The sequence below is a fragment of the Tenrec ecaudatus genome, chromosome 9 (assembly GCF_050624435.1).
Source record: "Tenrec ecaudatus isolate mTenEca1 chromosome 9, mTenEca1.hap1, whole genome shotgun sequence".
NCBI classification, from domain to species: Eukaryota; Metazoa; Chordata; class Mammalia; order Afrosoricida; family Tenrecidae; genus Tenrec; species Tenrec ecaudatus.
The window spans coordinates 19,836,374-19,860,722 of record NC_134538.1 but is presented as its reverse complement, the minus strand read 5'-3'; the positions used below and the strand labels follow the sequence as shown (position 1 = coordinate 19,860,722).

At 41.8% G+C, this 24,349-nt stretch overlaps 1 protein-coding gene across 4 annotated transcripts in view; it reads left to right on the top strand.

Moving 5' to 3' along the window:
- The window catches only part of LOC142456719 (uncharacterized), a 79,595-nt gene that overhangs the window by 29,424 nt on the left and 25,822 nt on the right, over positions 1-24,349 (top strand). For 2 of the 4 annotated variants that reach the window (XM_075557941.1, XM_075557936.1), the window contains exons 2-3: positions 18,092-18,316; positions 23,832-24,065. The gene's annotated coding sequence lies outside the window, so the exon portion shown is untranslated. Of the gene's footprint in view, positions 1-14,667; positions 14,759-18,091; positions 18,317-23,831; positions 24,066-24,349 lie in introns of those variants that run through there. The other 2 variants (XM_075557937.1, XM_075557939.1) reach the window with 2 other exon arrangements.

Sequence of the window (24,349 nt, the reverse complement as noted above, 5' to 3'; positions counted from 1 at the left end):
TCAATGATCGAGTTGGGACAGGCTGGTGTGCTTCTTCCATGTAGGTTTTTTTGTCTCTCAGCTAGATGGCTACTTGTTTATCTTCAGGTCCTTAAGACTTCAGGTGCTATGTCTTTTGGTGACTGGGCATCATCAGCTTTTGTCACCACATTTGCTCGTGCACCCGTTTTCTTCTGCGATTGTGCCAGGAAAGTGAGCACCTCAAACTGTCTGGCAGCATTTTTAAATCACCTGACTGAAGCTCTTACCCAATACACCGGCTTAGACCTAACTTCAACAGCAGGCGCCACTGGCGCCACTGTCCTTGCACGCATTTCATTACTCAATCAGCTTCAGCCATTAGAAAAGTTAAAAAAGGCCAAAGATAGCCCTCAAACTCCTGTCTGTGACCTAGTAAATATGGCCTTTAACGTCTTTTAATACAAGAGAGGAGCAGGCAGAGGCAGACAGGGAGTCCCGAAATCACCAGAAGGCAAACTTACAGGCCCAAGCCTTGATTGCAGCCCTAAGGCCCTTAGCAACCGGGAAGACATCGGCTGGCAACTGGGAAGACATCAACATCCATCTCAGGCCCAGAACACAACAGTTTCAGACCACCCCTAAGAATCTGCTTCAAGTGTGATCAGCAATGTCACTGGGCCAATCACTTTAGATTGCCCACAACCTGTCCGCTATGTAGTCAATGGAGCCACTGGAGAAGTGCCTGGCTACTGAGGACTGACAGAGCCTGGACTTGACGACCCCAATCACCCTCTCTGAGCCTTGGGTAACAATTAAGGTACTGGGTAAGGTTTTGTCCTTTCCAGTCGCCACAGGGGTTACCGTCTCAGTTTTCCCTTCTCTGGTCTTTTACAACCTTCCCAGGTGTCTGTCATGGGTATCAACAGCCGTCCCTCTGACCCATTGTACACTGGGCCCCTTACATGTCAGAAATATGAAGGGTATCAAACTGATGATTCCCCGGTAACACAGGGAAACAACAGAGCAGATTTGGTTACCCGCAGAGGAAGTGAATCAGATTCACCTACAATGAGTCTGTTACTTCACAGATCAGAATGTAGATGGGTTTTCTCTGCACAAAGCGTGTAGACAATATAACTGTTAATACTAAAATTTTCTCCAACCCCAGACAATTCTTTTGGTGCAATGGAACTTTAACTAAATATGTAAATTCCTCGACGGCAGGACCTTGTTTTCCAGTTACCATAGTTCCTCAGCTCACCCTCTATGTTCAGTCTGAGTTAGCATGGTTACACTGTCTGATGATCAAAGACAGAGGATATTCCTTCCTATAATGGTAGGTATAAGCCTAGCCTTCAATCACAGCATCTGTAGTGGCTGGAGGAGCACTCAGCCACTCCATCATCTGAGCACAAGATTTCGAAGACCAATTGCAGACTGCTTTGGAGTCTACCACAGCCTCTTTAACCTTGTTGCAGTGCCAGATCACCTCTCTGGCCAGAGTTGCCCTACAGAACAAACGGGCCTTAGATCTTCTCATTGCTGAAAAAGGGGGTCCCTGCCTCCTCCTCAGGGAAGAGTGCTGTTACTATATCAATGAACCTGGGTTGGTGTAGCAAGACATAAAAACACTGCCCCACCTAAGTGAGGACCTCCGCGGTCACAGATGGACAAATTACTCCCCATTTGGCTTACTGCAATCCCCCTTGGCCACCTGGTTGTTACCCCTATTAGGGTCACTAATCCTTATCTCTTTAATTTTCCTCTTAGCTCCCTGTTTTCTCAGATTTATCCAGTAGGGCATACAGAAATTGTCCAGGGTCACAGTAAACCAGCCACTGCTTCACCCATAAACTCAATTGGCCACTGTGCCCCCACCCCCATCATCTTCTATCTGCTCTGATGTCTAAACCTACAGTGCCCCCTACCAGTAGGAAGCAATCAGAATATGACACCCCTTATCACCAAAACACCAGAATGTGAGGCAGAAGCGGGAGTTTGCAGGGCAGGTGGGCTAGGTGATAGAGCTGGTGAAAACACTCCAAGGACACTCCTCCTCCCCTTCAGTGGCTGTCAGGCCCAGGTACAGAAGAATAACCATTGCAGATAACTTTGAATGCTGTTACTTGGCTCTGGACCTGCAGACAACAAAGTTGCAGTGGAAAATTCCCCAGCTACTACCTCTCCCCAGGCCCAGGTTATAAAACTGTTCACCTCTCACCTGAACAGTGTGATTTTGTGGGGCCACAACTGGGGGCCCCATGAACCTCACTGGGGAGCTCAGGATGCTCCCATTCCTTTTTTTTTCCTGCTCTCCCTTCCCTCCCTGGAGCTCTTAAATAAACATCTGAAACAGTTTCTACCTTTGCTTTCTTTCCATGGCCAAATCAACCTCACACTCATAAGGGGAGGGAGAACCAGCAGGTCAGCTCTCTGAGATGGGAGGGAGGAATGGGCAAGTTACTTAGCTTACCAAAATGGAGTTTCTTTTGCTTGGGTGCCTCATTCCTACCTTCCATACTGGGATATCTTAGGGTTATATGTGCCCATATCAAGCCAACCAACCTCAAATATAGACCACTCTAATTCACAAAGGGCTTGGAGATTTCTAGGATGAAGCTTTACTCCGTACTTATCAGTAAATTCAGCTTTAAATTTGTCAGGCTGCACTGTAGAGGAGTGCTACTGGTAGAACATGAGTCTCCCCTGAAGGTAGTTGGTTTAGAGGAGAAAGAATAGAAGAGTAAATAAAGAGACTCATAGAGGGTTAAGCTGGGAGAGTTCCCTGAAACCAGAGGTCAGTAATCCACTCAAACAAATGATCTAGGTCCCTCATGTAAGGAAAAAAAGCATTGACTATCTTGATATAGTCATTGAATGAAATGAGAAAACTAAGACCCCAAGTGATCCAGAGAACTATCACTTATTTGATCAAGCACTGTTGGACTAAAAAGAACACGGCCCCCAAAAAACATTAAAAAGAGCCAGCCTGCAGGAAGAGCCCACTCTACCAGAGTAGTCACTGCCAATCCAAGGACTAAGAACAATACAAGGGGAAAAACAATGAGACAAGGAAGAAGACAAGACAATCAAGACTGGACTATATTTAAAACGAATCCAAAAATGGACACCATAACAGCCAGACTCTGAGTGTTCTGATCCTCCTTTATCCCCTCCACAAGCCCCGATGGACTAGTCCAAAACCAGAAAATGGAGGCTTACCTATGGAAGTGAACCATGCACACTCCAAATCAAATACAGATTTTGGGTGGGTAACTCCCCGGCAGCTTTGAGACCAAGTCATTGAGAAAGTCCTGGGCTGTGGAACAGCTTCAGGTGGCGCCTCCCCTGGAGTTCTCCCATCATCAGGTCAAGGCTATATTCCAGAGGGCACAGTAGTTACGGTATCTTGCTCGCACCTCCAAAATGGTGCGTTGTAAGAAATTAATAACCACTATAATGTCCTTTCTGCACCACTTGGGAGTCTTTCCTCTAGCTGGAGGCCATTGGGAGGATTCGGGTCTCTCGGGTTCCCCAATGCCCCAGGTGATACTCAGGTGGGGTTCATAAAGATAAAAACTGAAACCAGCTTGGCAAGCAGGAGGGGTTGAGGGTATTACTTTCCGTGGGAAAGCAGGGAAGGGTTGGGGCTCCACATTCCTTTGGCAAGCAGTTTACAGAAGCTTGTGGAAGGGTTAATCTTACCTTTGTGGGACACCATGGAATGTGGTAAGGGACAAAGGACACATTGAAAGGACAGGAGAATATTGGCATTTGGGAAATGATACAATTTGAAGGGGCAAAACTGGGTGTGTAGGAGAAAGAGTTTACATACATTAGTGATGAAAGAGGCCAGCATTTTTAAAATTCCAGAATGGGGGCACATGAGTCAAGCTTGAGAATTTTTACCGCACTGCCCTGCTAACCAATTGGCTGGTGATTCAAATTCACCCAGAATGTCTTGGAAGGCAGACTTAGTGAATTACTTCTCAAAGGTCTCAGCCTTCAAAATAGAAATGCAATTCTGCTCTGTGTGCAGTGGGTCACAATGAATCAGAATCACCCCAATAGAATCTAAAACAATACCAGACTGATTTTGTTTTGTTTTGTTGCTATGAGCATATAGAAACCGTGGCAGCACTGTGGGTGGGGCATTGACCCCCTGAAATCCAGCTTCTGGGAAGAATGATTAAAGGGTCTGCCTCCTAAGGGTTTACAATCCAGACCCTACCATGCCCCTGTGAGTTGGAATTGACTAGGTGACTGTGTTTATGGTCTAATTGTTGACTTGAGTCAAAAAGCATATTCCCCCTATTTTGTGGTGCTGGTTTAACAGCCCCAAACTGAAAATATTTCACAGGAAATTAAAACTTACTTTTTTTCCCCACAACGTTTTAACCACTAAGTGTGTGGGGGGTGGGGTGGGGTGGAGAAAGGCAGCAAACAAATTGTCCAAGTCATCCACTCTGTCCTGCAGTTTTGACATTTTCAGGATGTGGGGTTTCCCTGTGTTTCCTATATAGTTATAGGTGGCAGTGTCCCCACACTGCAGACTGATAATCTGAAGATACACTGTCCTGACTGAAATGACCATGGAGAATTTTCCTTCTGTAAAGTTCTCAAGGAGATGCATTGACAGTGACTGCAATACTAGTCTCTCACAGACCAGATATTGTTTTGATGATGCTGTGTAATTGTTAGGTATCTTGTAGTCAGCTGGATTCACTGTGAACCTGAATGCAATAGTAGTAAACACCACTTGGACTTAGATTTGGTCAGTCATATAGTCAAGGTGTACTAAATACCAATATTCTGAGATGTGGAAATGAAAGAAATTATGATTCTAAGGAAAATACAATTCAGTTTGCTGCAGTTGTATTCTGTTAATTGGTAAACAAGAATAAAACTTTGCAGGTTAAAATTCTAATTACTTTGTTATTATTTGTTTTTATGACTCTATGACTAAGAGATGGTATGGAGGAGAAGGTCCCATTCCAGATCTCACCTAGTGCCCGATTGAAAAGCTCAACAGATTAATGGAGACCTTTCTTCCAAGATGGCTTTGTCTTAAGTTTGGCATGCCGTCCCAGCTGTAAGCTAGGAATGCAGACAGAGCTGAAGACCAGAACCTTGTTCTAGAACCTGCATCTCTCCTTTAGACTGAGATTCCTCCCAACATGCAGTCTGAGTGTCTCCTGAAAGTCATGAGATTAAAAAAGTGAAAGTGATATAAAAAGTTATTGAATTACATTTATATTTAAATTATGAAATAAAATTATTTAGTTTAATATTATTTATAGGATTTGACACATTATAAATACTTTGGGGGACTATACAATCAACACCACAAGGGAAACTCTAGAAAAGAGTTTTACTGAAGAAAAAGCACCTCTACTTGTTTCAAACACAGCAGCACACTACTCCTGGGGCCTCAAACGTGTCCTCTGGAACCCATCACCTCTTCTGTCCTGACTCCCAGTCAGCAGCTGAAGATGGCAGCAGGATTTAGGCAAGCTAGATTTTGAGACCCACATGACAGCTCTGGTGAGCAATTGTGGCTTGAGGATGCCATTGTGCTATTGCTGGTCTATCCAGGACTCAGCAGATTTTAGGGAAATCTTAGCCATCCTATACCCTCCTCTCCCAATACCAGTTTCTGATGACAGATTTACGTCAGAGCTGACAGGTCCTTCAGCTTTGCCTTGTTCCCTCTGTATGATGTGCCTCTATGTGTGACCTTCTGCTCTTTGGAAATAGAAGAATGTTTCCTCATCTTACAATGAAATGTTTGAAATTCAGTATTTGATACAAACCCACACATCTGGAGAGATCCTCAAGGGAAATGGTAAGAGAGAGGAAGCACCAGACATTGACAGGAAGTCAGTTTTTATCTCCTCTCTGTTCTGTCTGCTGGAACTAAGCCCTGGGGTGAGAGTCCTGTGCACTCACCGAAATCCATTCTCTCCCTGTAGGAGGGGTGCGTACAGATGTTTAATGATTTCCTTTACTGTGTCTCTTTTATGGTGATACAAGGTTATGTCCTTCCTTTGAGCCTGAGCATTTGAATGTGGGGAATGTTCTTGTCATTGTCTCTGGGCACTGCCAATCAGCCACACACCAACTGTATGTAGGATGTAGTACCAACATTAGTACTAGTAACTGACCCCACTGCAAGCCCTTCCCTGGAGCTTGCTGATGCAATCCATGTCATAACTGCTGGTGGTAAATGCAGAGATCTGATGGGAGAGACAGGAGAGTCTCAAACATGGTGTAGTCTGCCTCAAGTCTCCCCCAGACTACCAGCTGCACTTTACCCTGGACACCTGCAAATACAAAGACATCCTGTCCAGGAAACCATCATACATATCCACTGTTTCTTTTATTCATCTTTTTCTCCTCTTCCTTTTTATAATTGCCACCAGGAAATCTTAGGTCAGCAAACTCCATTGGGATTTGTGCATTATCATACCTGCTGAGTGAATGGGGAGACCTGGGCAAGCCCATGGCTATGCGCTGTCTTTCCTAGAGCTGAAGAGTTAGGCTAGGCTGGTTTTCATCAGCAGATTAATGTGCCTTTGGGCAGATATGAGTGTCCTGCGGCACATAGCTAGTAATTACAGTGTTTGGAAAAATATAATATCTGATTATACAAGTTTAATGCACCTGTTAAACCACATAGACACCAAGAAGAACAGAGGGAACAATACTTTCCCCCATAATATAGCTCCTGTCATCTATAAGATGTAAATGCCTAAGGGAACACGTGAATGACGCCAAAACAGGATGTTATGGTTACATGTGGTAGACTACTGCAGCTGGTGGGGGGTGGGGGTGGGGAGAGGATGAGGGGGCAAAGGAAAAAGAAGTTCTATCCTGGAAGAGGGTCAGAAATTTCTCCTGGGCCCATAATGCCCATTATTGAGAGACATTGATACTTTTAAGGTCACAATCCAGACATAGGTTAACAGCGCCCCCTTAGGCATCAAAGAACAAAAAATCATATAATTGTAAATGAGGGCGAGTGGAGACACAAAGCCCATCTGTAGGCAACTGGACACCCCCTTACTGAAGGATAGTGGGGAGGAGATGAGCCAGTCAGGGTGCAGTATAGCAAGGATAAAACATACAACTTTGCTTTAGTTCCTAAATGCTTCCTCCCCCCCCCATCCCAATTCTACCTTACAAATCTGGCTATACCAGAGGATGTACATTGGTACAGATAGCAACTGGAGAAAAAACAAAACCAGATAGCAACTGGAAACACAGGGAATCCAGGACAGTTGACCCCTTCAGGACCTGTGGTGAGAGTGGCAATACCTGGAGGGTGCAGGGAAGGTGGGGTAGAAAGGGGGAACCAATTACAAAGATGTATATATAACCTCCTCCCTTGGGGTCGGACAACAGAAAAGTGGGTCAAGGGAGATGTTGGACAGTGTAAGATGACATAATAATTTATAAATTATCAAGAGTTCATGAGGGAGGGGAGCAGCGAGGGAGGGGGGAAATGAGTTAATATTAAGGGCTCAAGTAGAAGGCAAATGTTTTGAAAATGATGATAGCAACAAATGTGCTTGACACAATGGATGGATGTCTGGATTGTGATACGAATTGTACGAGTCCCCAAGTAAATAATTTTTTAATATATTAATTAAACTTCATTGTCACATAGGTGATCACTTATCTGTAAATATTACATAATTGTATTTCATAAGATACCTATTTAGACATCAAACTTAATTTTTGAAAGGCAAGTATGATGGTCTTTAAAATTATATGTGTGGTAGTTATGTAATCTCATGTCAACTTGAGAGGATTGAGAATGAAGGGGTGAGGTTTAGCCTGTCAATCGGGTTACAACTTGATTGGAGGGCATCCTGGATAAAGGACTCTGGAGGCTGTCCTCCCTCTCTCTCTGCTTCACCTTCCTGTTGAAGAGTCACATTCGGAGAGATGGAGGAGCCACGTCGAAACCTGTGCCAGCACTGAAATGCTTTCACTGTCATTGGATCCACAAGACTTTTTACCCACCATCCAGTGATCTTCCTGCATTCTGCATCTGCATGTGACTGTATCATTATGAAGAAGGATTTGTGGATTCCTATTGGACTTATGGACTTGATCTAGATGGAGCTGGGATGTTTTCTTAATATACAATTACCCTTTGACATAAAGCTTTCTTATACATTAAAAAAGAATGATGCAAAGTCAGAGGATTAATCACCACTCCCATTAGCAAAGCCCCACATAAAATTAGCAGTCATCAAATATAATAATCCTGGAATGCACCTGAGAGTGCTGGAAAGGCAAGAGTGGTTTTGGGTTTTTTTTTTTTTTTTTGGTATGATGTGTGTTTCTGGAGAGTGCAAAGCCAAACAAGAAGCAAAGAAAAAACATCAACACCGATATCCATGGGCTTGAACCTCTAATACCATTCCCTCCTCTGATCTTGGCGTTACCCTTTGAAATCCTTGGATCATACTCTGAAGCCTATGGCTGTGGGTTAGCAGTTATATGTACCTCCCAGTCCAGGGTGTTACAACTCTAAATCCAATGGAATATTTAAGTTCCTTTAATAACACCATAATAGGAGATACTATTAAATTGAAGTAACCCTAGGATGAGGCTGAATTACAAGAGCTATTTGGTCTTTCCGTTTTCCTGCTAAATGCCAAAATGACCTCATCCAAGGTGGAGCCTCCACTAAAGAAGCACTATTTTCATTTAATTTTTTTAAGATATAAATGTCATAGAGAGTCATGAAACAACATCATATGAAATGAGTACTTAATCTGGGACATCATGTGAAATGAGTACTTAATCTGAGAACAGGTGTCAGACTGTTGGTGTTTATGCTGATAGTGGTCTCATACAATATTTGTCCTTTTGAGATGGACTGCTTTAACTCAGCATAATGTTCTCTAGGTCTATCTGTATAGTGATGAGCTTTGTCGGTGTTCCAGTATTTTCTACACAGATATAGTATCCCATCGTGTGTGTGTACCAAAGTTTCTTTATCCAATCTTCTACTCACTGACTTTTGGTTACTGCCAATTTCTTGATATTTTGAAGAGTACTTTGATGAACATAGAAGTTCATATGTCTATCTTTAGTTTGTGATGTTCATATACGCACTGAAAGCATTGCTGGAGTGCATGCAGTTTATTATCCCATTTGTGGTATCACCGTATCACTTTCCAGGGTAGTTGGACAGAACTACCAGCAGCAGTGTCTGAGAGTTCCAATCTCTCTGCTTCTCTAGTATATATTTTTTCTGTTTTTCATTCTTTCTTTCTATTAATGGGCTACCATTTTCAGTGTAAGGTGATATATCTACTTCTTTGTTATCTGCATCTTCTGTATGAATAATGATCATGAACATTTTTTGATGTGTCTATTTGACATTTGGGAGCCTATTTTTGTTAACTGTCTATGTATAACTTTTTACTGCCTTTATAGTTGAGTTATTGGGTTTTTCCTTATTGAAGTCTTGCATCATTTTATATATTTTAGAGTTATGTAATTGTCCCTTATGTCATTGCTCATGATTTCCCAGTCCAGGAAATAATTGTTAATTCTCTTATTGTATTATTTTGATGTACATATGGGTCTTATTATACATAGGATTAGTCAGTTATTTTGCTTCTCTTGTGTGCTCGTCCTCTGCTGGGTTTGAAACATTGTATGCCCTGCATTTGGGCCCTTAAGTATGTAACTGTTTTCCTATTGGTGATCTTAATGGGTCTGTATATGGATTTAGGTCTTTGATCCAACTTGACTTCAGTTTTGTTCATGGGAAGTCATATGGGTCCTGTGTAATTCTTCTGGTGATTGAGGTCCAATTTTGCCATCACCATTTGTTGAAGAGAATGGTTTTGAATATCAGTTGCCTATAGGTGGCTGAATTTATTTGTGAGTAGCCTATGCTTTTTTACTGGTCAATGTACCTATGACTTTACCAGTACTATGCTGTTTTGGCTAATGTGGCTATGTAATAGGTTTTGAGATTGGGTAATGTGAGGTCTCTTACTTTGTTCTTCTTTTGATGTTTTTTGCTTATCCTGGGTCTCTTCTCCCTTCATATGAAGTTATTAATTATTTTTAACACTTATTTATGGGATGAAGTTATTTGAATCAGTATTGAATCGTATTTAAAAATTGTTTTGGTAATACTGATATTTACATAGTGAGCCTTCCTATCATGAACATGGGATAGTCTTCCATTTGTGTAGGCCTCTTTCGGTTTCTTTTTGTTAGGTGCCATCGAGTGGGGTTCTGCCTCACAGTGACCCTCTGTACAACAGTATGAAGTGCTGCTCAGTCCTGTGCCATTCTCACTGAGGAAGGGTCAAAGTGCTGCTCTGGAGAAGACAAGGCACAGCTCTGGTGACAAAGAAACCTGTGGGATGTGAAAAATCCCACTTTTAACCCCCTTTCCCTTCCACTTCTGTAACCCACTTTACTATCTGTTGGCCAGCCAACCCCTGACAGCCTGGTGTAGCTGCTCATTTCTGCTTCTGTGTATTCCTGCTTGATGGCTCACTGTCCAACCACAGACAACACCGTGAATCAACTCCCCTTTCACATATCATGCAATTCATTAGTTCAGTCGTATCAAGAGTTGTACAGTCCTTACCTCAGTCCATTTTAGAACATTTTCTTCTTCCTTGTACTCATTAATGTAATTTTTTTCATTGTGGTAAAATATACACAACAAAACATCCTCCAATTCAACACCTTCTGTGTTTATAATTCAGCACCATTGTTTATACTCTGGTGTGCAACCATTATTGATATCCTTTGCCAAATTTTCCCATCATTATTAATATACGCTCAATGCCCCCTTAGCAAAAACTCTTTGTCCTTCACCCATGGTAACGGTTGGTCAAATTTGGTTACTTCCTTTTTTTTAAGTAATTTTCTTGATATAATATTCACATACCATCCACTTCCTTAGTTAAATCACTTTTTAAAATAGCTTTATTTACATCATCACAATTCAGTTACAGTGGTCCTTATAACTCCTTTATTCATAATTTGCTCACCAGTGACTGCACATTCTCCATCTCGTGTTCCTGATAAACCATTTCATCAGTTAGTGTCTCTATGTGTCCATTTCTGTGCTTCATAAACTGGGAAACCTAACACAAATGTTAACAAACAAAACAGAAATAATTATAATAATAATATAAAGATAAAAATAAAATGTAATAAATAAAAGTCTACCAAAAATATTTTTAAAAAACAGAGAAGAAATTTCTCTCGTGGAAAAAAATATAAGAATATTTAACCCTAGAGCAAATTCGATTGTGTCAAGACAGAAGTGAAGTGACCTAGTATCTCATTCCATGACTCAATCCATTATAATCTAATTTATAATAGTCTGTGCATGATACTAAAGATGAATTGCTTTTTTCAGGGAAAAGAAATTAAAATAAGGAAAATTAACATTAATTATTATTTTGTCTTAAATATAACTAATAATTAAAACAGTAACAAATTTGTATACTTATCTATTATAGTCAAGTGATTTCGTTTAAAAAGGTACAGAAGATAGGGAAGGAAGAATTGGAAATATGTTTTTAAAATATCCTTATGTATAAAGGAAGGAGCATATTATGGACTGAACATAAAATATGATTATTAAAAATCCATGTCATAAAACATAGGATAGTAAAAGTTCATGCAAGAAGAATTTACTAATTCAATTAATGTAATGTATATAGTATTTTTAAAATACTAAGTCAAGGCAAGAATTAAAACAAAAAACTAAATCTGATCAACAGAAAACTACTAGTAAAGGAAACTTGCTAGTAATGTGTTCAGTTTTAATACAAAATGTTCACTGTGGTTAATTTAAGTCTGAGTACTAATTTGAGTGGGAGACATTTCCTTTGAAGCAAATACCTGTCACTCCTGTGTGGGAAGTGTGTGACTGGCGTAGGGCAGGGGCACACCTGGGTAAAGGACAATCCTGTCTTAGGGGAGAAAGAGTCAATTTGGCACACAGTCTGACTCTTTGTTCTTTTTGAGAAATTATCTCAATCACCTAGCTGATGAGAATCCTCGGGTATTCTGTTTATCAATAGGAAAGGGTCGCATGTCATGTAGGTAAAATGTATAAGAACAATCACTCACCTTGAAGCACCGAGACAATTCCAACTCACAGTGACCCAATAAGGTGGAGTAGAGCTACTCCACAGTGCTTTAGAGACTGTGAATATGTGTGGAAGCAGACAGCCTCATCACATTCTCCTGCAAAGTGGCTGGTGGGTTTGAACCAACTACCTTGGCATTAGTAGCTGAACACTTAAGCCATTGCATCACTATGGCTACTAAGAATGTTTTCAGTCATTGGAAAATTCTCATCTGTATGCAGAAAATATCACTTCCTCCTTCTAAGACTGCAATAGTGATCAATAAAGGCCATAAAGAAAACGCAACAAAAAAGTGCCCCTGGGGACAACTGACAACAAGGTGACAGGAGAAAAATCATAAGATAATATTGGCTGCACATATATCTGAATGCACAAATTAAATAGGAAAAATTAAAAAGTCAAAAAACCTAACTTCCTCACAAAACTCAGATCACACACCAGATTATAGCTATATCGGTGAGAATATGATAACATATTAAATGTCTTTGCCATTAGGTAATTGTAAAGCACAACAGTGAGATACCATAGTTTTGAAATGAATGAATCAAGCAACAATACAGGGCAACCTAATAATATCGTATGTTGTTTAGTGTTTTGATAGTTGTATAAATGACAAAAGCTCAGAGAGTTGTTCTCTAAAATCTGATCAGGAATATGCACCAGCTGTTTACATTTTATTTTTGTGTTTTAATGCACTATGGTCTTAAATAAATGGTAATATTAGTTTGATGATTTCCAAAGTATCTGTTGAGGAGTGTTATAGTTAGGTTTTGCGTGAACTTGGCTGGGGTAGTGTTCGTAGTGGTTTGGTAGTTGGCACCTAGTAAGTCCTCATCATGTGAATGAACACAATTTAGTCAATTCCATAATGGGGTCCGCTGTGAGTAGCCAAGCAGTTGTATGACTAGGGTGGAATATAACTCCCTTACTCAGCACACAGCTCTGAAGCAACTGGGAAAAAAAAAAGATTCCGTGTGTTTGTGGCCTAATTCCCTTATAAACAGACTGGTAGGGAAACTTGATAGATTCTTTCTGGGTTTGCATCCTGCATCTGGCCTCTTCAATCTCTAGTTCTTTGAATTTAACTGGAGGCTTGAAATAGCCCCCGCCAATTCTGAGAGTCCACAGTGGCTTGTCGTCTGACATGTGATCTGACCTTGGAGTAGTATACCTCTTCAATAACAAGGCTGACTTGTTATTCACCTGCCTTTTTATTCACCTGCCTTTGAAACTGCCATCAAGGTGTTCTCCAGCCTATTGTAGGTTTATCAGCCCCGAAGCTACACAAGTCAGCAGCATCCTAACTGAGACTCAAGGACGTAGAATCAGAATGATGTGCCCACTTCTACAACTGCATGAGCGATTCTCTTTATCCATCTATCCACCTTTGGTTTTATTTTTCTAGTGAACTTATTCTTACATAGATGTTGACTGTTACTGCACTCGATTTATCATTCAGTTTTAGAAATGACAAGATTTAGAATCACCATGACATGCTCCATTTATTTCTGGTATATTTCATTTACCTCATTTACCTCAATAATATTTCATGGAATTTTAAATATTAAATATTAATACCATGTAATTTATTATGCATTTCATTCTTTGAAACATGTAATCTTGCTTTTTGTTTTATTTTAGTTATTTTTTTTCAAAAACCATTTTGCAGGTCCTCATGCAGATATCATATCATCCCATAGTTCAACCACATCAAGACAAGAGTGTGCATTTGCTACCACAATCCGTTTCAAAACATTTTCTTCCTTCCTGAATTCTTGGATATCAACTCCCCTTTACTCTGTCTGTCCCCCAAGCCCCCGACCCCACTATATCCTTCAGGAATGCTTATTTTACTTGCTGTCTCTATAGGTTCATCAGTCCTGGGTTTCATATACTGCAAAATCAGAAAAAATATATATATATAATGGAAATTCAGTAGAGTTACCACCAAAAACAATATACATCTGAGTATAGAATACCCAATATGAAACACAGAGAGAGGCAAGGAGAGAGAGAATGCTGAAAGCCACATCAGGCCCAATATGCATCAGTGAGGGGTTAACTGAAAAGGTTTTAACCATTCATGTCAGGTTTATCATTTTGATCTACTATAGTCATCTCTCCAGTGAAATCTGATTAGTAACCAGGCGGAGCCCACTCCTCTATTATGGACAGAGGGAAATCACCGCAGGTTTATTTCCTCCGTAGATCTCACAAATGTATCTTGCTTTTAAACATGTGTCTTCCATTCTTCCTAAAGTTTAGAATGATGTTATTATTTATTTCCTTTGGATCTGGTGATCTTAGAAAGGGACAATAGTATTTCTACTTTTTCCTTTCTGTCTTCTGTGACCACAGTGATGTTCCATCAGGATAATGTGGGTTTTCTTGCTCGTTCCTCAGATAGATTCATTTATTTCCTTAATACTTGGAAACTTGACTTGTATTCGTGCTGAAAGCAGCTCAGGTCTCATGTAAAAATCAGCTAAGGTAAGCTTTAATCATATGCCATCAAGTGTGACAATTTTATTTTCTCTCTCTTTCCTCAGATATATTATCATTTATTTCCTTAATATAATAAAAGCTGGTGTGGATTATAGCTAAAAGCTGAAGCTGTTCTTGTCTCACTTAAAATCACTGAGGTAAACTTTAATCATATCACATGAATTGTGATGATTTTATTTGTATATAGTCTTTATTATTTTTCTGTTACACATTTTCTGGTTATTGATAACTGTGTAGTTTTCATTTTTAAAGTGTTTATTGAATTTCTGAAGTCAGGAGTGGATGAAATCCAACCTCAGTCACCAAAACGCTCTGTTCCATCAGACACACACTTGGAAGTGGCCTGCTGGAAGACTAGTAGTGGTAGCTCCCAGACTTCTGTGAAGCAGCAGGAGCCCAGAGATGCAAACTGTCCTGCTGGGCAGAGGCCTGAGTGTGGTGTCTGAGAGGTGTGCTGGGGGCAGTCTGGTCAGGAATGATGCTATGCCTCTGTCCACTTCCATAGGTGGATTCTCATTGATGCTGAGAGACCGCAGTGTGGAATCTGAACCCTGTCATTCCCTGCTTTTGTTCAAGGATCGTCCAGATGCCCGCCCAGTAAATCCCCCAGTTATACTGTCAATCTCTTACCAAATTTGTTCTAGATCATGTGTTCCATGGAGTGGAAGCTCTTCTTAGTTTTTCCCTGTGATCTGTTAGCTCAGGCACAGAGAGAGGGGCAGCAACACTGAAGGTGCAGACCTAAATTGGGAACAAGAAGGGGATCTATAATTAGGAAAACATAAAATATTGGAAACAGGATTTGATTTTAAAACCTCATCCAAAAAGGAATACAATAACCCATATAATCAGACTTTATTAAAACATACTGGGAGAAAAATCTAAGCATCACATATAACCAATAAGCAGCATTGCTGAAAAGCAAACAGACAAGATATAGCACCAGAAAAGTCATACATATGGAGGGAAACATGATGTGATAAGATCTTCAGCATTACTTGTCATTAGAGAATTGTAAGATTAAACAATGATATACCCTCACATACTGTTTGAAATCAACACACACAAACCCCACAACAAAACAGTCAACTGAGGAGATGCAACAAAGACTGATCATATCTAATGTTGCTCATTGTTTTATAGTTGTCTGAAAGCCACAAACATGGTGTTGTACTTGAGAATCTGGTCAAGAATATACATTAGCTGGGGGAAGGGCAGGCAGGAGTGTGGTCTCGAAGCCCAGGGTGAGGTGGCCGAGCCCCCCTCCCGTGTCCCCTTCCCTCCTAGGCTAGGAACCCAGTAGTCTGCCAAGGGGCCAGCAACCTCTAAAGCTGGGAGAACAGACCTGGGCACATTAGAACAGACCTCCTGCCACCCAACTTTGTGTTTCTGTTTGCCCCTTTTATCTTTTGATACTTTTGTGTTGTCTACCCTCCCCCCTTTTTTGTAAAAAAAACAGAGGCCCTGGGGCTGCAGGGTGTCTTTGCTCTCTCCCTCCACTACTTCCTGGAAGAAAGTAGGATGACAGAGATGTGGGGGGGGGGGAGTGTCTTGTAGGGTTGGATTAATAAAATGACTTGAAAATCAAAAAAATATATATACATTAGCTTTATTTATTGTTTATTTTTAATCTACAATGATCCCAACTAAATTTTAATATTATGACGATTTCTGAAAATTTCTGTTATCAAATTGATTGGTAATGGATTGAATTGTGACTAAAACTTAAAAGTTGAAACATTTGGAAATATTTCCACCCTAATATCTAGTAAAACAATATGCTGATAACCTTTGGATTCAGTGACCTGAGTATAGTACGAACTTTGTGTCCACTGTTCACTTAGTTTTTCATTTGTGAATGCAATATCTCATCAGAATCATAAGTGTTTTATGTGTATTTCCTCTGATACAAGTTCATTTGCTCTTCCTTGTTACATGGGAATTTTTATTGGACTCAATAATGGAATCATTGACTATTTACCATTGTTTATACTAAACCCCCAACTCCCTTCTCTTGAATCCATTCTCTGTCTTCACCGTCCTGCAGGGTAGAGCACAGCGGGCCCTGTGGGTTGAGAGGCTGTGGTGCTCTACTACCTGCTGAGCCCGCAGTTAGCAGCCTGACCTAAACCTACTGTGTCACCATGGCTCCTTAGGTCATTATAATCGTTATTATTTATTTCTTACACTTGGCCTCGGTTTTCTGGTATCCCTGTAGGTTTTATAATAATTAGAAATGGCACATGTATTGAATTTTAAATCATTTTAATACTTCTAAATAAAATAAAAATAATATGCTGTAAGATATTATAATGGTGATTTAGGCAATTACATTTACTTACAAAATTACTTTCAGTTTTCTACCCCTCGCTCCATTAGAGATGTTGGTAGGTGCTGTTGTGTCAGTGCTTACTCATAGCGACTCTGTATAAAACCGAACAATAACAATAATGCCCAGGTCCTGCTCCATCCTCACACTCCTCCCGTGTGTGAGACCCTTTTAGCAGCCACTGACTACTCTCACCTGATGGAGGGTGCTCCAGTACAATGGGGCATTCTTCCCTAGGGACTTGTCTCCCTGACAACATACTCAAACTACGTGAGAAGTGTCGTCATCTCCACTTCAAACCAGCATTCTGAGACATTCATTTGAAATGTCCGCTCTGGTAACACACTTGCCATTTTATAGGAATCAAACTTGTCCTTCCAATGAGTGTTCCCTTCAATGAGTGAACTCAGAACAAAGTCCTCCAGTCTTTCCAGGCCATTCCATTTGACCTTGTCTCACATGCCAGGGGTCTTCCTGTGCCCAGAACACTTATTTCTGCATAAATGGAGACAATGGGCTGCATCATTATGGGCACCAGAAGTCAAAACAATTATTTTCTGAGACAGAGCTCATCGATCACTCACTCCTCACAGAGTCAAGGAGCGATGCAGAGAGGCAGCTCAGAGGACCTGCCCTGCACTGTTAGACCAATGCACCATTTGAACTCACGATATTTAAAACCATGAATTGCACCGATGAGTATGTACATGCCTGTTTTTTCTTGCAATATAAACAATTTTCCAGTGGCAAGTAGGATGAGAATGTCTATGGTGTTCTGTTTGTCAAAAAATAAAAAATATGTAATAAAGAAGATAGTAAAGGGTCATGGTGATTTTTATATTTCTACTTCAAACAGAAAATGTTAGTTGCTCCTTTCAAGCCTGTATTGAGAAGGAGAAAATTTAGACTGAAAAAAAAAATAAATGAAAAGGCAAAATTGTCCCTGGGGATGCTGAGAGCTAACAGAGGAAGCCTTAATTCCAACTGGACATCCTGTCGTCCATCAATGCCTGTCTGGGCTTGGCTGTCTGTGCTCTGTGGGTCCTGCATGCCCCCTGCTGCCCATTGTCTCCCCTGCAGGGAGGTTTGTGTCTGGGTTCAGCACACTGACTTCCCCTCTCTGTGTGTTTCCCTTGCACAGTAATACATGGCTGTGTCCTAAGCAGTCACGGAGCTCAGCTGCAGGGAGAACTGATTCTTCGATGTGTCTCTGGTGAGGGAGTGTCGGCTTTGGAAGGACGAGTTATAATATGTATCACCATCGTACCACATGCCTCCCATTCACTGCAGCCCCTTCCCTGTGGACTGGCGGATCCAGTGCCAGCAGTAACCACTGCTTGTAATGGAGAAACCAGAGACAGTGCAGGTGAGAGACAGCTTCTGGGAGGGTTGCACTAATCCTGGGCCTGACTCCTGAAGCTGCACCTGGCACAGGACACGTGCAAATGAAGGTAATTGATCTCCGTCAATATCCCCAGGTTCCGCATTGATAATCTGAGATCTTCACCTTGGGGAACTGTCACGGGGCACAGGAGAATGCATAGCAATAGCATCTTTAGACCAAAGCTGTGCTTTCCCAAGGGACCCACAGCCCTGTCAGAAGAGAACTGATAGCCTTTAGTGCCCATGGCTTGTATTTTAACCTAGTGCCTGAAGAATGATTTGCATAAGAGGGAGCGTGTTCTTATAAATAGAGGCTCCTTTGTTTCTTCTGAGCCATTGTAGCGGAATTCTTCTTTTGAACCCTTCTGTGTGTTAGTCTGCAATGAGAAAACACTTTTCCTAGGAGGTGTCTGTGAATGGTCAAAGAACAGCCCAGCATTTCTGAGCCCAGAATTCTCTCCCTCCAGCCCTTCATTGCTCCTGCCCTGCCTGAGGCTCCCGTATATCCTGTGCGGCAGAGACTGGGCAGTATAGAGTTCCTTGAAACCATCAGGTCCACCCCACAGTGTCTCCATTACCTCACACTCTCCAAAACACACTTCTTTTTTATACACTGATGCCACTTAGTTACCTCCTCAAAGTCCTTAGTAATTTTCATATCTTTTAGAAGAATTAATACCAGACCCATCCCAAGGAGATGGGGATTGATGATGCCTCAGATATCTAACTCCTCCATGATGCCATACATTGCCCTTTTCCACCCACTCCTCCCTTGAGTAGATTTCCTCATGTTTCTGGGCTCTGTGAATTGTGGCAATGTCCAACAGAAACTCATGAATACTTGAGGAAATGGATCACGTGGTGGTGGGTGCCCTTCAGACCATATAACTAAGGTTAGGCAGCAGTAAGCTGGGGCCAGAGGCTGTCCTTCACTTCTGTCTCTGTATTTTATTAATGCTCAGATGCCCTGAGCCTGTGGCAGGATGTCTCCAGTAGGCATTGGTCTCCTACTAATGGTAATCAACCAGGTCTTTCCCCACCTTAGCCAAGATCCTCACAATCCCCACCGCTGTAACAAGCAACACCATCACTGCATCCCAGTCCTGATGGCTAAAGAAAACCTTAATGCAAATAAAGTGATTCACGTGCCATCGTGTTTTAGGAAAGAAGTTGCCAACTAGAAAAGTTGGTCCCTAGCCAAGACAAGGTTTTAACTCTGTACTCTCTAAGAAATGAAAGATTCTGAAGAGAGACCCCTTTATTGGGCAGAGAATGTTCAGAAAAGTGCAAACCAGTCAGGTGTCGTGACTTCACGTGTAGACATCCATCAGAGAAGGGAGGGGGAAAGAGTTGTTTAATAGACAGGGCAAACTAAGAATAAGATCCAAAAACAGTATTTCAGATCCTAAACCAAACTACACCGGGTTGAGACAAAGGCACTCTGCATTAAATGAGATCCATTCTGGTCCTAAAATTTTAGGAAGGAGCATAGTCAGTTTTAACTATTCTTTACCCAGGGGACTCTGGCTCACCTGAAATTTGAGCATTTACAACCCAAGTCTGCCTCTCTATTTGTGTTTAGGTGTGACTCCTTGATAACTACAGGGATCTCAACCTTGAATTTATTACCCAACTCACAAATTGTCTGATTTTGGAATTATTTGCATATTATTGACCATGAACTCAGTAGTAGTATCCTTACACATGCATTTTTAATGTTGAATTCCCATTAAGATGTCTTTCTCATCTATATCGATCATGACAAGTATTTTCTCCAGTCTTGAAGTTGACACTGCTCATTTACTGAATTATTAAACTGTCAGTGTATCTGGCAATTAATGTCTATTTTACCAAAGTGGAAATCCATGAACAAGGTGGCGGTCACCTGAGTTTTTCTGAGCCAGTATTTGCTGGGGAGAATAAGCAAAAGCTTTGTACACACCCAAAAAAAAAACTCACAAAAATTCATGAGGTTCACTAAAATTCAGGATTTCAAGCAATTGATACAATATTTTTCAGTTGAAGATCATTGGAGTCATTCAGTTTCCACATAGACTTGGATGGCATTACGTGAACCTGGTCATTCTAGCACACACTCAACTCATAACATCTATTGCTGGTGGTTGGCAGTGCAATTTAAGGATCACACTGTGATGTAGCTGCACACTTGACCAGGTCACCACCATCTCTTTTCCGTATCCCCATTATTGAACTAGAAGGTTATGTTATCAATGTTGAGGCTGTCCATTTGAAGATGAAAAATGTTCTTGGCTTTATCTCTGGTGACTTTCAATCAGGTATTCACAGTGTATAGGTAGGATATGGAGTAAGTACCAGCAACTGTTACTCACGCCAGGCCCTTCATGGAATTGGCTGATGACATCCATGCCAGGTCAGGGAAGGGAGGAGGTGTTAGCCAACCCAGGGACAAGGGAAAAATAAGTGGTTCAAAACCAGTGGAGGGAGGGACTGGGAGGACTGGAAGGGAGTGGCCAAGGGCAAGGTAACAGAGGAATTACTGAAACAAGAATGAAGGCTGAACATGCCAGTGGAACAGGAGGAAAGCATAAGGAAATAGAGGAAAGGAGTAGGAGGCAAAGGACATACATAGAAGCCTAAATCCAGACATGTACATATGTAAATATATTTATGATTATGGGGGAAATAGAACTATGTGCATATATTTATAGGATCAGCAGTAGGGTAGCAGGTGGACATTGGGCCTCCCTCCTCACATGCACTCCCTCAATACAATAGCACCTTATTCAGCTAAATGGTCATTCCATGATACTCACCTTCCCGACATGATTGCTGAAGATAGCCATGTGAATAAGCAAACGTGGTGAGGAAAGCTGATGGTGCCAGCTATCAAAAAAATACAGCATCTGGGGTCTTATTGGCTTGAAGGCAAACAAGCGGCCATCTAGCTCGGAAGCAACGAAGCCCACAGAGAAGAAGCACACAAGCCTAAGTGAACACGAGGTGTTGAAGGGATCAGGTAGCAGACACCAAAGAACAAAAATCATCATTCTGTGTTCACCTTCCCCATGCTGAAGACGAATGTGTGCATAAGCAAGTGTGAAGAAGGGTGATGGTGCCCGGCTATTGAGAGATATGGTGTCTGGCGACTTAACGGCTTGAAAGTAAACAAGCAGCCATCTAGCCCAGAAGCAACAAAGCCCACGTGGAAGCAGCACACCAACATGTGTGATCATAAAGGGCCGAGGGGACCAGGTTTCAAGCAACAAAGGCGGTGGGGGTGGGGATATCATGAATGAGCAAAATGCATGATGGGGACCCAATGCCCATCTGTAAACAACTGGTCATCCCTTGCAGAGTGGTAGTGGGGAGGAGATGAGTCACTCTGGGTTCAATGTAGCAATAATGAAACTCACAACCTTCCTCTAGTTCTTAAACGCTTCCTCCCTCCAACTCTCATGATCCCAATTCTACCTTGCAAACCTGGTTAGACCAGAGGATACACACCAGTACAGTTGGGATCTGAAAACACAGGGAATCTAGGACAGATGAACCCCTCAGGACCAACGGTGAGAGTGGCGATACCGTGAGGGAAGGGGTAGGCAGAAAGGGGGAACCTATCTCAGGAATCTACATATAACCTCCTCTCTGGGGGATGGGCAACAGGAAAGTGGGTGAAGGGAGACACCGGGCAGTGTAAGATAAGATAAAATAATAATTTATAAATTATTAAGGGTTCATGAGTGAGAGGGGAACAAGGAGGGAGAAAAGGAAAATGAACTGATTCCAGGAACCCAAGCGGAAGGCGAATTTTGAGAATAATGAGAACAACGAATATAAGGGTGCTTTACTCAATTGATGTATATATGGATTGTGATAAGAGTTATATGAGCCCCAATAAAATGATTTAAAAATAAAAGAATGCTGCAGTCAGAAGATCAGTTAATCACTTCTCGCTTTAGCAGAGCTCCAGACAAAACTTACATTCATCAAATATAATAACCCTGGAATCCACATGAGAGGGCTGACAAGGGAAGTGCGGGTTTGTTTTTCCCCCTTGTAAGACCAATGCACCCCACAATCTCCCCCACCCCTCTTTGTGGTGTTGTTCTTCCTGAGGGCTTCTCCAAATGAAATCAGGTTATGTGTTCCTATCCTCACATCCGAGTCAGTGTCAACGTATGTGTGTTTGAGATGATAGATGATTTCCTTGCATGTACTCTTTTGTTTGTGCATTCCCCATCATGGGGGGCGGGGAAGGGGGAGACATTAACATAAAACCACAGGAACCAAATAGTTACCATAATATATTTAGAACAGGATCTTAGCTCACTGTGTTGGTCTGGGGAGCCCAGAAAAACAAATCCACAGAAACTCATATATGTCTAAGAGAGTTTTATATAAAAAGGGTAAGTGTTCATTAAGAAAGTATCCCAATCAGTGCTGTCCAAGCCCTTAAATCCAACATTAGCCCACATGTCTGACTGATGTACAAAGTCCTCCTCAATCTCACAAAACACACACAATGACTGAATGCAGGAGGAAAGCAGAATCAGTGGTGTAAGCATCTCAGTGTTGGCAGGGGTCTCCACGCAGCTTCTCCAGGACTTAGGGCTGCATCAGGGTAGGTCCACGTGGCTTCTCAGGGATCTCTCTCAGGAAGTGAGCCTTGCTAGCCGAAGCAGAGAACTAGCTAAAGCAGCGACACACTGGTCCGACCCCCAAAGAACAAGAGATAGGACAGACGAGGTTTGCCACGCCATCTATCTCTCCACCCTTAAATTAAACTGCCCTTCTATTAATCCCACCTGTGTGTTTTGACCAGGTTGGCACAATAAACCTCTCACAAATATCACAAGACCAACGGAGCCCTGGTGGCATACTGGTTGAGAGAGGGGCTGTGTCCCCGAGGTCTGCAGTTCCAAACAGCTAGCTGTTCCGATGGCGAAAGACAGTGCTCTCTCCTCCTGTGAAGAGTTTCAGTGTCAGGATCCCACAGGAGCCGTTCCTCCAATAGGGTTGTCATGTCTGAGAATTGAATGCCTAGGAGTGAGCTTGAGGGTTTTTGAAAGCCAAAGGGGTTCTTTTTTTCTCCTCATAAAGCTGCTCTGAGTAACAATAGACACAATTGCAGTGAATTTCTGCTAAGGGCCAGAGCCAGATAGATACCATAAATATTCAAAATGTCAAAATCTTCCGGTGTTATATGGGATCCAGGTTGATGAAGGTATTTCTGGAAGTGTATTGCTCATCCTCCTTCCCTTTCATGTTTTACTGTTATTGAAATTACTTGGGCTGGTGGCACAGTGGGTAATGTGTAATGGCTGTGGTTCTGTGTCGACTTGGCCAGGCCAGGATTCTCAGAAGTTTAGGAATTACGAATTAGCCTAGGTGACAGGGTTTTCTATAATGCCATCACTTCCATGAAGAGATTTGCTGTCAGCAGCTGAGAAGTGGGAGGTGTTACCCTGTTGGGTGTGGTTTTCCCCAGTATAAATTCAAGTGAATTCTATCTGCAGCTTATGGCCAGGTCTACACGACTTTCCAGACGTGTGGATCTCCATACGTGAGAGAGCATCTTGCCACATTTCATATATAGCTTGGATTTATCCATCTGCACAGCCCGTGAGGAAGCAGCCTACCATCTGACCTTCCCATCTTGGATTCAGGGGGCATTTGACCTACTTGAGTCAAGAGAAGGGTCCAGACTGATATCTGAGCCTTGCCAGCATCTACATCTGTAAATTGAAAAGGTGAGTGGCGTGACTGGAATATTTCCTAAGTGTTTCTGATATGGGGTAGCAGGATGCGAGAAAAACTGGGCTTTCTACTCTAGTACAGGGTACAGTCTTGGAAACTCCACAGCGGAAGTTCTCCCCTTTACTATAGGGTCTCTATGAGACAGCATTGACTCCAGGCCTTCCAGTGAGTATGGGTTCTGGGGCCAAGATTGTGGAGGGCTGGGCTCTCCTGAGGTCTGAGCATACAACTTACCATTCAGAGTCCACGATTCCTTTTGGAGTAGATCCATTAGAAT